Here is a 14,159-nt window from a genome sequence, read left to right as displayed (position 1 = left end):
TTATTTTGAGTAATTTAACATTACGCAGTATAAATTATGTGTGGCCAGTGGTGAAAAACTACAGTTCTGTAATGGGGGGAAATGGTGGTGTGGTATGGTTGCTAAAAAATTGGGGGAACATCATCCCCCACTTCCCCCCGAGTCTTCTTAAATGAGCTTAAGTAATAGCCAGGCACATCAGGAGAGCCAGCAAAAAGCTTCCTGGGTACCCTATGCCTCTCCAGTAAATAATACCACACTTCCCAACAAAAATCTCACTTTAGGATACAAATCTATATTATTGTAGAATGTAGCAAATGCTTACTTTGAAAAATTAATAAGGAAGTGATTTACTATTACAACAGATCAATGAATGAACTCATTCAGACAATTTAGTTTCACCATAAAAAGTGGCTACTCAATATGAAAGTTTTGTTTTTGGTGGATACTACTACATATGGTAATCCTGTATATGCTTAATACATTAAAAAGAGTAGATTCAGAAAGGTGGAATCTCTTTGTCGTTCCAGAAGATAGAATTTTAAGTGAACTCAAAGATCATAAGGGGGGTGGAGGTTGAGGTTGAAAGAATCTCAACTAAGCTTAATGGTAACATTACACTTACATCTTATCTAAACCTTACTTTTAACTCACCATTTTTTTCTAACATCAATCTTAAAAAAGCCCAAACTCCTGATGCCCCAGGTGGCAAGCAGTTTTGTGATCAAGTGTCTCTTTGCCAGTAAATTTGCACTCTCTTGAAAAAATAAAATCGTTTCCTTGTTTTCAGCATTACACTAGCACTCAATTAAATAATCTTTAGTAAAGAAAGTACTTTACTAGCTCAGGAGAAAAGGTAGCCTTCCTTATTTCTTTCTTCTCTTAGTTTCTTCTTTTTATTACTAACCCACTACTGCTTTGTCACAAAGGTGGCACCAACAGTGATCAAAGCAGGTTATCTTTTACTGCCTTGTTAAAACTTACATTCCAAACCCAGAATGCTGCTAAAGTGCCAGAAGTTTGGGCACTCAGTCTGCAGAGGAGCAGTTGCCTGTACCACATTTGGATCCTCTGCACACACTAATACTGATTGCAAGGCTACAACACCAAGTTCTCATAACTGCAGAGAAGAACATCCGGTGTTTTCCAAACAGTTCACCCCTGTATAAACTTGAAAAAAAGATACAGCAATATGAAAATTAACACACAATGTCACCTGCCGAGAGGCTAAAAAATCCTTACCAGCTCTGCATACTAATAAATAAACCTGTGCTCGAGCAACCGAAAGACAAATATCAATTGCAACCCAAACAGTGGTAACCATACCACCAAGCAAATTGCTATCTGAGTGGGCAAGGTCAGTATTGCCATTGTACCAATAAACCAAACAACAAGCAAACAAAATAAAGCTATAAATATGCCAGTTAGTATACAACCAGATGCCACTCCACAGCAGAACACTACAGTACCTACTTCTGGTGCAAACCAAACAGATTGCATGGACTTAGAAGATAGCTCACACCAAGATGAGCTGGTACTAGGACTATTCACTGACAAGTAGATGGACATGGAAAACCATCCTCTCCAAAGAAGGGAAAGGGTAAATTTAAACAAAACAAATCTTCAGCCCCTCAAAAATAATTTGAGGGTTCTACTAAACTTCAAGCCTATTACTATGATATCCTCTACAGTTCCACTGCATTTCTGCAGTGGAACTGTAGAGGATATCATAGTAATTTGACATCTAAGACCTCCTCTCACAATATGACCCTATCGCTTTCTCCTACAAGAAACCAATCTAGCCCTACATATAACTGTTTCCCTTCTGGAAATACATAATTCATTGGCAAGATCATGTTGCACACAACTCGAACAGTTTGGCATGTGGAGGTGTAGCATTGATAATTAACACTCAGATACCCTCCAAACCAATCCCACTGAAAATAAACCATGAGGCAGTAGCAGTATGAGTCAGCATTAACTTTGACTATAATCTTGCTATACTTGCCCCCTAATCAGAATATATAAGCTATGCCGACCTAGAAAAATTAGTTTTAAACTTCCTCAATCCTACTTCATTCTAGGAGACTTCAACAATCACCATCCATTATGGGAAAAACAAAACAAGGACAAATTATTGAAAAAGCTTGACCAGCACAATTTGATTATGCTCAATAATGAAGCGCAGACTTATAGTTATTTACCTACAGGATCTACTTTAGTTATTTATGTCTCTCTCTTCTCAGCAGTTATGTTCATCCTCTATTTGAATGAACTATTCATAGCAACCCACTGGTTAGTGACCATTATCCAGTGATGGTCAATTTATCAATGACCATCAATACATTGATGGCCAATACTTTGAAGGTGAACATTATCCAGTGATATTCCAGATTGATACAAGCATTCCCCATTTTTATAATGAAACTGCCAAATGGTACTTTTTCAAAGCAAAATGGGATGTGTACAAGCAGCTAGCAATACTGGGAGAAAAGCAGGTCCAACAAACATCCATGAACTTGGCTACAGAATATGCAGGGTGTTTCAAAAATGATGGTCAATAATTTAAAGGTGAAAAGTACAAACTAAAATAAGCAAAAAAGTCCCAGTGAACATCGGGCTGCAAATGAACCATTTTCAAGATAATGTATCATTTTCTGTTAAGATCCGCCAATGACTATGGGAGAACTCTGGGAGAGTTCTCCCATAGTCATTGGCGTCCTACCATATCTCCCATGTACAAGGTCTGCATTGCTTGAGACCTTGTACATGCTGGATATGGTAGGGGTACAGGAATTGGCGATATAAAATTCACCACACACTGCTATGACTCAGTACATGCTCTTGCAAAGCAACCCTCCTTCTCGAATTTCCTGGATTTTGTTCTATTCTTTCTAACACCCTTTCCTCAACATCAGGTGTTATGCTTCTGGGCCTACCTGCTCATATTCCATGTGTGAAGCACCCATGTTCTCTAAGGTGTTGATGTACCCTGAAGAAATGCTTCTTGGTGCAAACGTGCAGCCTCGAGTGCAATGCCGTTGGCTTTACCATACATGAAGTGCATGTCCACATACTCTTCGTTGCTGTAACCACTTTCCATGTTGACTATACTTTGACAAGTACTAGTATGCATTGTTTCAGAGCATTGAGAAAGGGGAAACAGAGAGAATAAGCAAAACCTAAACAAACAAGTCATTGGTGGATCCCAACTAGAAATGTGCAATATCTCGGAAACAATTCACTTAAGGACCCATGTTTGCTAGGCTTTTTTTGCATATTGTAGTCTGTACAATTTACCTTTAAATTATTGACCATCACTTTTGAAACACATTGTATATCTAACCAAATACTGTAGGCAGTGGACTAAATGATTCCAAAAAATGTCAGCACACTCAAAATTGTGGTTGAATAACAAATGAAGCACAACTAAAAAAAAAAAAAAAAAAACAGAACATGGATCATCTTCAGAAAGTTCCCAACAACTGCAAATGTCATCTGCTTTAAACAGGTTTGAGCAAAATGTATTAGGCGGACCAGCAAAAGGGAAGCATGGAGGTGCCACAATTACAAAATTGCAAATGATATGGGCCAAAATACAATGTATGTATTCAAAATATCCACGCATCAACCCTTCAATACTCACTGTTAAAAGTCGTGATATTACAAAACCAGTAGAGACTGCGAATACTTTGGCAAATCGTTCATAAAAATCTCAGCTATGATTTGCAAGTACATAATTACATAATTTTTGCAAGTACTTACCCACCTAATTTGCAAGTACATGAGTCACAGGCTGAGAAACATTTCATCAACTTCGAATCAGCATATAATGCTGCATACAATGTCACCCCTTCACAATGTCAGAATTTCACAATGATCTAACCACCACCAAACTCATTGCAGCAGGACCAGAATGAATACATTATCACGATCTCTACGACAGAATATTCAAAGAAAATAATTGCCCAGACAAATGCCGTCATGCTTATAATTTGGCATTTCCAAAACCAGGAAAAGGTCCTACAAATCTGCTATGTTTGCAAACCTATTGCACTCACGTGCTGTATAAGAAGGTCCTGAAAAAAATATATTAATGTCCCCCTCACTTGGTTTCTAGTTCAAAATAACTTCCTTAACGTGATGCAATGCAGTTTCCATGAAGGCAGATCTACTCTTGACAGAGCTGAAATAAACATACATCGATAAACATTGTTTATAGACATTGTCTATCATTGTTTATAAACATAGAAATAAACATATATGATGCTTCTGTATGAAAAGAACACCATGTCGTGGTTCTCTTTGACATAGAAAAAGCCTTTGACAGCTTGGCGATATAGTACAATGCAAAACCTATATAATCTAGGACCACACTACGGGACACCTGCTGCAGTTTATCAGAAACTTCCTACATCACCGCTCATTTCGTTAGAATCGACAGCCAGTTATCTTAAATTTTATTCAGAAAGAAGGGATCCTACAAGGATCAACCCTAAGTGCCACCCTATTTAACATAATGAATTTAATAATACATGACCTACCAGTGTCACTATCATGTATGCCGATGATTTCAGTATCAACCCCCAGGTGCCCACATCTTGTATGTGCCAAGCCCATACTCACAAGATGTGAGTATGGGCTTGGCACACCCAGGGTCCTCAGCTGGATATCATCATTCTTCTCTTTCTTGGTGATTCCTTTCTAACTCTTGTTTTTTCACTCTCTCTGGGTAATTCAGGATTTTTTTTTTTTTTTTTTTTTTTTTTTTGCTAGTGCAGCATAAGCCCCTCAGGCTTCCTTGCATCATATGGCTAATAATAATAAAATCTCCTGCCATTCCCCTAATATGTGAATGCTAGAAAGAGAGTTGTAAGGTGCCATCAACAAAGTTGTTAAATGGTCCCAAAACAATGGTTTTCACCTCTCCTCCAAAAGACTGTTGGGATACACTTCTGTAGGAAGCATAACCTACATCCAAACTGGAACTTCCCTATAAAATCAAATCATCCTAGTGTCCGCTTTCTTGTGTGTGGTTTTTTGATCAAAAACTTACCTTCTTTGAACATACAAAAAAACTCAGATTACTTGTCTTAAAAACTAAACATCTTAAGAGTATTATGTCACACAACATGGGAATCCAAACATTACACACTACTGCATTTGTACAGTGCATTAATATAGCCACCCCTCTAGACTACAGCTCTGCTAGACAGAGTGCTTTATGTGGGCATGATCCCGTACACTAGTTCTTTTCATCTTGCTCTAGGGGCGTACTGCTGGTTCAGAGCTTATATGCTGAAGCAAATGAAACCACCTTGCATGTATGCAGACAAATGCCCCTGTTAAACTATGCAGCAAATCACAAAGGGCAACCAAACCACCCAACTTGAAATGGACTTTTCTCTCCCAAATGGGAAAACCTTTACAAAGCTTACCCATCTACAAACTCATTAACAGGAATATGGCTTCATTCTCTGCTCACTGACTCGCAACTTGAACTTGGTATGATACAGCCTTCTGCCTCTTGTACAGTTCCACCTTGGACATATCATATATCACTGTGCAATCTTTCATTTAAAACATAGGGAAAACACATCTTATCTCAACAGAACATACTGCAAATTCACACTGAAGTGAGAAACCAGCATGCACATTGCACACCAATCTACTCAAGTGGATCTAAAACTGACAGTTATGTTGGTGCAGCAACATTATTTCCCAACATTACCATTCTGGTCTCTTGCCAAAGCTATTGGCTGCAACTTTTGCCCATCTCTGCTCTCACCTCTGTCCACACCAGATAGTTCTGTTGTCACTTCAGCCAAGGATAAAGCTGACCTGCTAGCATCCCATTTTTCTTCCAACTCATGTATTAATGATCTTGGTAAAACACCTCCCACAATTCCCAACACGCTCCATTCAGTGCCGCCCGTGGTCTTCCGTCAAAAGGATGTCAGAAGGATTTTGACGAATCTTGATGTTAAGAAATTCCAGGTCCCGATGGTATTTCTCCACTTGTTGTCAAAATGTGTGCTCCTGAACTTACTCCTGTTCTTTGCTGCCCTTTTTCACTTTCTTATTCCAAAGGTGTTTTTCCTTCTGCTTGGAAATTTGCTCATATCCAGCCAGTTCCTAAAAAGGGTGACAAAACCCTTCCATCCAATTATCGTCCCATTGCAATTACTTCTACTCTTTCTAGGGTAATGGAGAAATCAATTAATCGCCAACTAATAAACTACCTAGGAACCTTCCGTCTGATCAACAATCGCCAGTATGGATTCCGTCAGTGTTGATCCACTTGTGATATTCTGGCTTATGTTACCCATTTATGGACTAATTCAATGGAAAAGTTCGGTGAAACACAAGCAGTTGCTCTTGACATCCCAAAGGCTTTTGATCATGTTTGGCAAGCTTCCATATTATGCCAACTGTTTTTGATAATTGGTATCATCGCTCACTGAGGGTGATGGTAGATGGCTCTCTGTCTTCTAACTTCTCCACTAATGCTGGTGTCCCCCCCCCAATGTTCAGTTCTTTCCCCCACTGTTTTCCTCTTGTATATTAATGACCTTCTTTCATTGACTGGAAATCCTATCCATAGTTTTGCCAATGATAGTACATTGCCTTCCACTTTCAATTTTGAGAAACCTTGTCCTGCTCAATCAGCTTCAACTTTTCAAAAATCTGCTACCGATTCCTTAAATGCCAATCTCCAGGTAATTCTCCAGTGGGGCAAAGACAACTTAGTTGATTTCAATCCTTCTAAAACTCAGTCATGTCTTATATCTCGCAAGAAGGATTCTTCTGCTCCTATGCTTATCTTTGGTGACACTCCAATTTCTAGGCAAAACGATATATCTCTTTTGGAGATTACCCTGGCTTCTAATCTCTCTTGGCACAAGCACATTACAAATATTGCTTCCTCTGCATCTAAAAAACTTGGTTTTCTCTTTTGCTCTCGGTGTTACTTTTCTTCCAAACAGCTGTTCACTCTGTACAAATCACAAATCCACCCTACCATAAAATATTGTTCTCACATCTGGGGTGGTGCCCCCAAAATCTCTTTCAAGCTCCTTGATTCCGTTCAGAAGAGGGCAGTTAGGTTAATTGAAGATTCATCTCTAACAGAGTCTCTCCACTTACTGTCTCATAAACGTACTGTTTCTGCTTCATGCCTTTTCATGGGCACTGGCCTTCTGAATTGGCTTCTATAATTCCTGCTCTCTCTCTCTCTCTCTCTCTCTCTCTCTTTCAAAATAGTCGGAACACGTGCCGCCACCAGCCAACATACATTTACTGTCCAACTTCAAACTCACAGAACCAACTTTTCATCTTCCTCGTTTATTCATTCAACTGCCATTTTCTGGAACAACCTTCCTTCATACGTGTTTCCTGAAAATTACAGTATTAAAATTCAAGTCCAATATCAACAAATATCTTCTTTCATCTTCTCAACCTTCCACATCTCAAAGGCTTCTGATCGTGTTTGGCCATACTGTACTAAGTACTATAGGTTCTAATACCTCTCGTGTTTGGGGTTTACATAAAAAAAAAAAAAAAAAAAATTTAAACTCCCTATTGAATGTAGCAGCTGTATACTGCAGAACTCTGTGCAATCGACATAGTCTTAAATTTCACACTATCAAGAAACATATTGCACAGTGTTATTTATAGACTTCATTAGGGCTATCCAAGCTATACAGCAGAATAAAAATCATGTTAACCCCTTACTCATACAGATTTGGAAAACCATGACCAAGTTAAATAAGATCAAACAACAAGCTCGCTTTTGTTGGATCCCTGGTCACATTGGAATTGCTGGAAGTGAACATGCCGACCTAACCACCCAAACTGCTACAGATGCTATAGATCACTCTTTTAGTATATCGGTCTCAGATTACAAGTTAATTGTAAAGATAGTGTCTCAAATAATGGCAATACATCTGGCAAAGTCAAGTTGGTAACAAGCTACTTCATATAAAGAAAGATCTCTAACCAAAGAAGTTATACTAGTTTAACTGCAAATAGGCCATACAAACCTAACACTTCTTTATTTGCTTGCAGGCACTGATTCACCACAGTGCACAAACTGCAACACCCAACTATTGTCCAGCATGTACTCATTGATTTCCGCAAATATAATAGTGACCGACCAACTATAGCAGATATGCACACGCAGCCAAAATTTTTACTTTCCTCAAGTGGATAAGACTGTAAAACGCAGTGTAAACTTGAACAACACTTTATACGGATAAAACTATGTATTTAACATTACCATATTAACCCCGGGGGCTCACATCTGGTGAGCATGGGCTTGGCACACCCAGGGTCCTGAGCTGGATATCATCATTCTTCTCTTTCTTGGTGATTCCCTTCTACTTTTGACTCTCTCTCTCTCTCTCTCTCAGGGTTACTCGGGAACTTTTTTTTTTTTTTTCCCTGGTGCAGCATAAGCCTCAGGCTTCCTTGCATCATATGGATATTAATAATAATAATAATAATAATAATAATAATAATAATAATAATAATAATAATATTTAGGTGTATTATGGCCTTGTTGCCCTTAGGCCATAAAACCTATAAACAACTCAAATTCCTGAGGTGTTATACATGCCAAATGTTTGTGCATGTCCAAATAGCTTGCAGAGGAACCTACTTCTACAAACTGCAGATCCACAGATTACAAATCCTCTCAGATTAAATGCCCAAATTACAAAAAAAAAAAAAAAAAAAAAAAAAAACCACCTAGCATATTCTATGATGTGTGATCATTGGAAAAGTGAGAAAAACTATCTAGAAATATAAGTAAATGTCTCTTAATAGAACCTCAGGTTTAACAGAAGTAGGAGTATAGCTGGATAGAACTTGCAGCCAATAGCTTTTGGTAAGAGACCAGAACTTGACTACTATTTGGCCGAGAAGTAAGTTTTCTACTCTTAACCTGTTCAAAATCAAGTTTGAATTGATTGATTGATAAACACACACGTGCACATGTAGCTTTAATGTAGGCACAAAATAAAACTAGAGATTTGGGTGCAAGCTAATTGTAATATGCAATGTTTTATCTTGAATAGCCTTTAGCACATTTATTGGAAAACTGAAATTCAGATAAAGGACAAGGTTTTCAGATGGAATGTGGAATAAAGGATTTTACCCTGCAAGAATAATTTCACTGACATGATCTGAGCAAACATTGGAGCAAATCATCACATTTCCCATTCTAATAATGTCAAATAATGCCAGGCTGAAAATGGCTATGAGAGACTCTCCACTTGAGAATCACCAAGTTGGGATGTGGGGTGCCTAGAGAGCCACAAACATTGACCATCTACTTTGAAGGGTTGTTTCTGAAAAAAATATGTAGTGCTTATGTGGTTAGGATTTTGTGGTATTCTGGTAAGTAAATGAACAATCTGAGTGAGGTCATTAGTAATTGCAGAAGCCTTGGGTCCTGAACTGTCTGGACCTGAACTCGGGTCCATACAGCTAGAAAACTTAATCCAGCTTATTATAAACATTAAAATCAACAAGTAAAATTAGCTCCCTATTTGAAAATTTAGATTGGAGAAAGTCACATCTCAGAGAAAGGAAGTCAAAACTCTACTCATGAAATTACGAGTCCCCTCCAGATACATTCCATTGCAAACATCATTAGAAGCTGTTGCTACGTGTATAGTGATGGGTATCACATTGATAGTGGTCTCAATATATCTTCCACCAAACCATCCATGCACATTTCAGGATCTGGCAAACCTCATTTCTCAATTACTGTCTCCTGTCTGTCTATTAGGAGATTTTAATGGACATTATCAGTTGTGGGATTCTCTGGTCTCAGATAGATGATGCAGTGAGCTTATTGAAATACTATTTTACAGAGAGAGAGAATTTGGCACTATTCAACACTGGCTTACCCACTTACATCCATTTCCTACTGAGTCAACCACTCCTATAGATCTCTCAATCTGCTCTCCGATCCTCTTCCCAACTGTAGAGAGGGCAGTACACGAAAATCCTCTAAACAGCAATCATTTTCCACTGATTTGTAGCATTCAAACCACCCAGTCCAAACAAACAAACAAAAACGAAATGAAAATTTTCCAATGCGAACTGGACAAAATTTACCAATCATGTATCTTTTGATGAGGATATCATTGAGTCTTCTGCTATTGACAATGCCACCAATTATATCACAACGTAGATACTAACGATTGCAACAGCTGCCATCTCAGTCTCAAATAATAAACAATCGACATATCAATCACTTGTGGAATGTTGATCCTTACAAAGCGAAAAGGGAAAAAAAACGCAGCATGGAACATCTTCTGCGAATATCCCACCACTGCCAACCTTATTAACTTCAAGAGACTGAGAGCCAAAGCTCGTTTCGTCTGGCAAAAGGCCAAAAAAGATTCATGGATAAAATTTGTCTCCTCAATCAACAAAGATACTGATACCCAAATAATGTGGGGAAAAAATAAAGAAGCTAAGTGGGAAATATCATATATCACCTTCTATTGTTAACTGGAATGGGAAGGAGATCTCTCCTGGGGAGATTGCTAATGCCTTATGAACTGTGTTCTGTGAATTGTCTGCCTCAAGCACATATCAACTACCTTTTCAAAAGCCGAATCTGAAAAAAGGAAACTGAACTTCAAAGCTGCGTGTCCTTTACCTTATAACCAACCACTCACAATATCTGAATTGAAAAAATTCATATATACCTCAAGAAACAGTGCTCCTGGCTCAGACAGAATTTACTATGTAATGCTTCAACTTCTCAATCAGAAATCACAATCGTCATTGCTAAAATTTTACAAATTGGATATTCTTTGAAAATATATTCCCCACTTCCTGGCAATATTCTTATATAATAGCTGTACCGAAACCTGAAAAAGATCATTCGATTCTTCACAATTATAGACCAATCTCTCTAACCAGCTGCTTGAGTAAGACTTTGGAAAAAATGGTTCACCACTGACTCACCTGATATCTTGAAACCAAAAACATAATCAGTAACAATCAGTTTGGTTTTTGAAAGAATAGATCTTCCCTTGACCTCATGAGAAAAGCTGAATCAATCATAAGAAATGCATTCATCAGAAGTCAACATCTCATCATGATATGCCTTGATATAGAGAAGGCCTTTGATACCACATGGCAATAGGCATCCTAAGAGATCTTCATTCCATTCATATGAGAGGGCATTTACCATATTTTATTCAAAGCTTCCTTTGACACAGATCTTCTTTCCAAGTTAGGTACTGGCAGATTTTATCTCAAAGATATATACAAGGAATCCAACAGGGATCTGTTCTTAGTACCACTCTGTTTTCAATGCGAATAAACAATATCACAAACTGCATTCCAAACACTGTTGACTCATATCTCATGCCCTTCCCAAAATATGAACTATATCGAGAGGCATATACAAATATCAATAAATCTATTGATATCCACAAATCTACTGCCATAGATTTCTGCACAAAGCAGAGAATGCATCCTGAACCTGAGTTGCACTTGGCCAATCACCCTCTGCCAATCATGAACAGATTCACCTCCTAGGGCTAATTTATGATAAGAAGTTAAACTTTTAGGGGCCCATCAAATATCTATGAACAATTTGCACAAAGGAAATGAATATACTCTGGGTCATCTCCAGTACATCTTTGTGTGCAGATTGTTATACACTGCTCCACTTATATAAGACTAATTAGATCTCGGCTGGACTACGGAGCACCTGTTTGACTCAGCTAGGGAGAGCACCTTAATCCATCTTGTGCCCATCCAGGCGCCTCCGTAGCCAGGTGGGAAGGAGCAGCAGCGCGTAGCACACGCTTCTTGATTAGACCGGGGTTCGAGCCCGTCACCACCAAATACGGAGGATGCGGAAAGGTTAAGGAATGACCACCGCATATCCTGGAGCAATATGGCCTTAGTTGCTAATGCTCCTAAAAAAAAAAAAAAAAACCGAAACAAATGTGCCCATCCAGCACTCTTCTCTTAGGATAGCCCTAGGTGCATACAGAATATCGCCAGGTCAAAGTCTATGTTGAGGCTCACGAAATTCCACTTAGCATCAGAAGAAACTACTCGGCTAAAATTAAAAACCTGCCTACTCATCCTGTTTGGCCACTTCTGCATGATCCTCATGGAAAACCCACTATGCAAATAAACCCAGAACAATTCGGCCTACTGGTATCAGACTGCAGAATTTAATAGAAAGCTGGAACATTCAGCTTGATAATATCCTCAGAGAATCAAAAGATCCGCATCTTCCGTGGACTACCTTCACACTTTCTTCTGATAAATACGTTGAGCAATGGGGTAAAGGTTCTATAGTAAATTTTAACCTCCAACAACTACATTTTGCTCATACACAAAAGTACCCCCACTTTACCAAGATCTATACTGATGGTTCTGAGTCTGAATATCAAGTGGGTGCAGCTGCTGTCTTTCCTAATACAACTGTTTCAGTTTCACTTCCAGCCAAATGCAGCATTTATACTGCTGATCTCTATGTCATTAAACTTGCTCTGAAAAACATCTCAGTCCTGTCAATAAATAAAAGTATAACATACACTGACTCAGAGTGCTCTTTTAGTTTTCAAAAACACTTCCTCACTATATAATCCTTTATTAAACCTCATAAAACATGAACTGATATGTCTTTTTGAGGATCAGCTAACTGTTATCTTCTCTTGGATCCCTGGCCACAGTAGTATTCCAGGAAATGAATGTGCCAATGATTCTGCAATGCATCCCTCTGGTATAGCCTCAACAAATGCCCTAGTCCCATATTTTGACTATAAACACAATATCCGGAGCACATCTATGGAACAATGGACACTTTCTGTGGAAAATGCAAACAAATAAACTATTTAAAACAAAAACCTGAACCTCAATAATGGACTTCTAGCCTTTGTTGAAAATGGAGAAGAAGAGGTAATCTTAGCCAGAACTGAAGTAGGTCACATCTCTATCTACTTATGGGAAATGATCCTCCTCAGTGTGTGCACTGCCTGAAACCCTAACAGTAAAATATATACTCCTTGAATGTAGCTTTTTCAGCAAAGCCCAACGGATGTTTGATTTCAGATCTATAACAACCTCTGTCTCTCAATAGCATTATAGGTAAAGAAGCATATATCTGAATTTTTTTCATTGTTTATAACAAATTCAAATGTGTGTCTGTTTCTTACTGCTGCACAAGCAGTTTTTTATATGTAAAGTCAACTGATTTGGGAGGTGCAATATAGCCTATGTAGCCTTTGCACCAGAAAACACCACAAAAACAACATTTACTCTACAACTACAGAATTGAATTAGTTATGCAGAACATGCAAGGCCTGGGTACCTAGCATTTTCTCTGTGCTTAAAGTGCAATTATCAAAAGCAATTTATAGTTCTTTTAAGTTCCTATCCTTAAGAAATTTATTTATTAATAACAGCCACTGTTACAAAAGTACTTGTACAGAGCAAGAAAGAAAAACCATCTTTCTTTATTTTTTCTTACTTCTATTACTAACACTTACTACTTTACGCTTAGTCACACTAGGCACTGCTCCTGCCTCCCCGTGGTGGGGCTGGAAACCTTGGTAGAACAGGTATCTGCCAAGGGCAAAGGCCGCCTCCGTAGCCAGGTGGGAAGGAGGCAGCAGTGTGTAGCACACGCTTCTTGATTAGACCGGGGTTCGAGCCCGTCACCACCAAATACGGAGGATGCGGAAAGGTCAGGAAATGACCACCGCATATCCCTGAGCAATATGGCCTTAGTTGCTAATGCTCCTAAAAACCAAATAACAAACAAACAGCCAAAGGCAAAAAGGAGCATATATGGAACAAAATGTGTTTCTGCCTCTAGAGCCAACAAGCTCTCGGCCTGAGTTAGACTTGGAACATGACACAATCGCAACCCAAGAGATTGAAAACCACTTCCTCAGCAACAGATTTTCCTGCATTCCTCATAATGCACTCTCTTGCAGATCAGTCTCTTAGTAAACTGTCTCTGTTTCTTATCCAGAAACACCTGGAAAGTCTGGCAGGATCTCCTAACACAGTCAAGAGATTGAAATCAGGGGACATAGTAGTGGAAACAATGAACAATAAACATTCAGAGAAACTGATAAAATTTTCAAACTTTACTGGAATTCCAGTACCCCAAATACATCTAAGGGTGG

General features: G+C 38.6%; 1 protein-coding gene across 1 annotated transcript in view; it reads left to right on the top strand.

Annotated features, from left to right (window-relative positions):
• The window catches only part of LOC150088157 (protein bicaudal C homolog 1-like), a 392,222-nt gene that overhangs the window by 303,599 nt on the left and 74,464 nt on the right, over positions 1–14,159 (top strand). The window lies entirely within an intron of this gene.

Source organism: Mastigoproctus giganteus, chromosome 3 (assembly GCF_048544385.1).
Source record: "Mastigoproctus giganteus isolate SK-2022 chromosome 3, ASM4854438v1, whole genome shotgun sequence".
Classification (NCBI taxonomy): domain Eukaryota; kingdom Metazoa; phylum Arthropoda; class Arachnida; order Uropygi; family Thelyphonidae; genus Mastigoproctus; species Mastigoproctus giganteus.
Note: the sequence above shows the minus strand (reverse complement) of the source record. Positions and strands in the feature narration are given on the sequence as shown.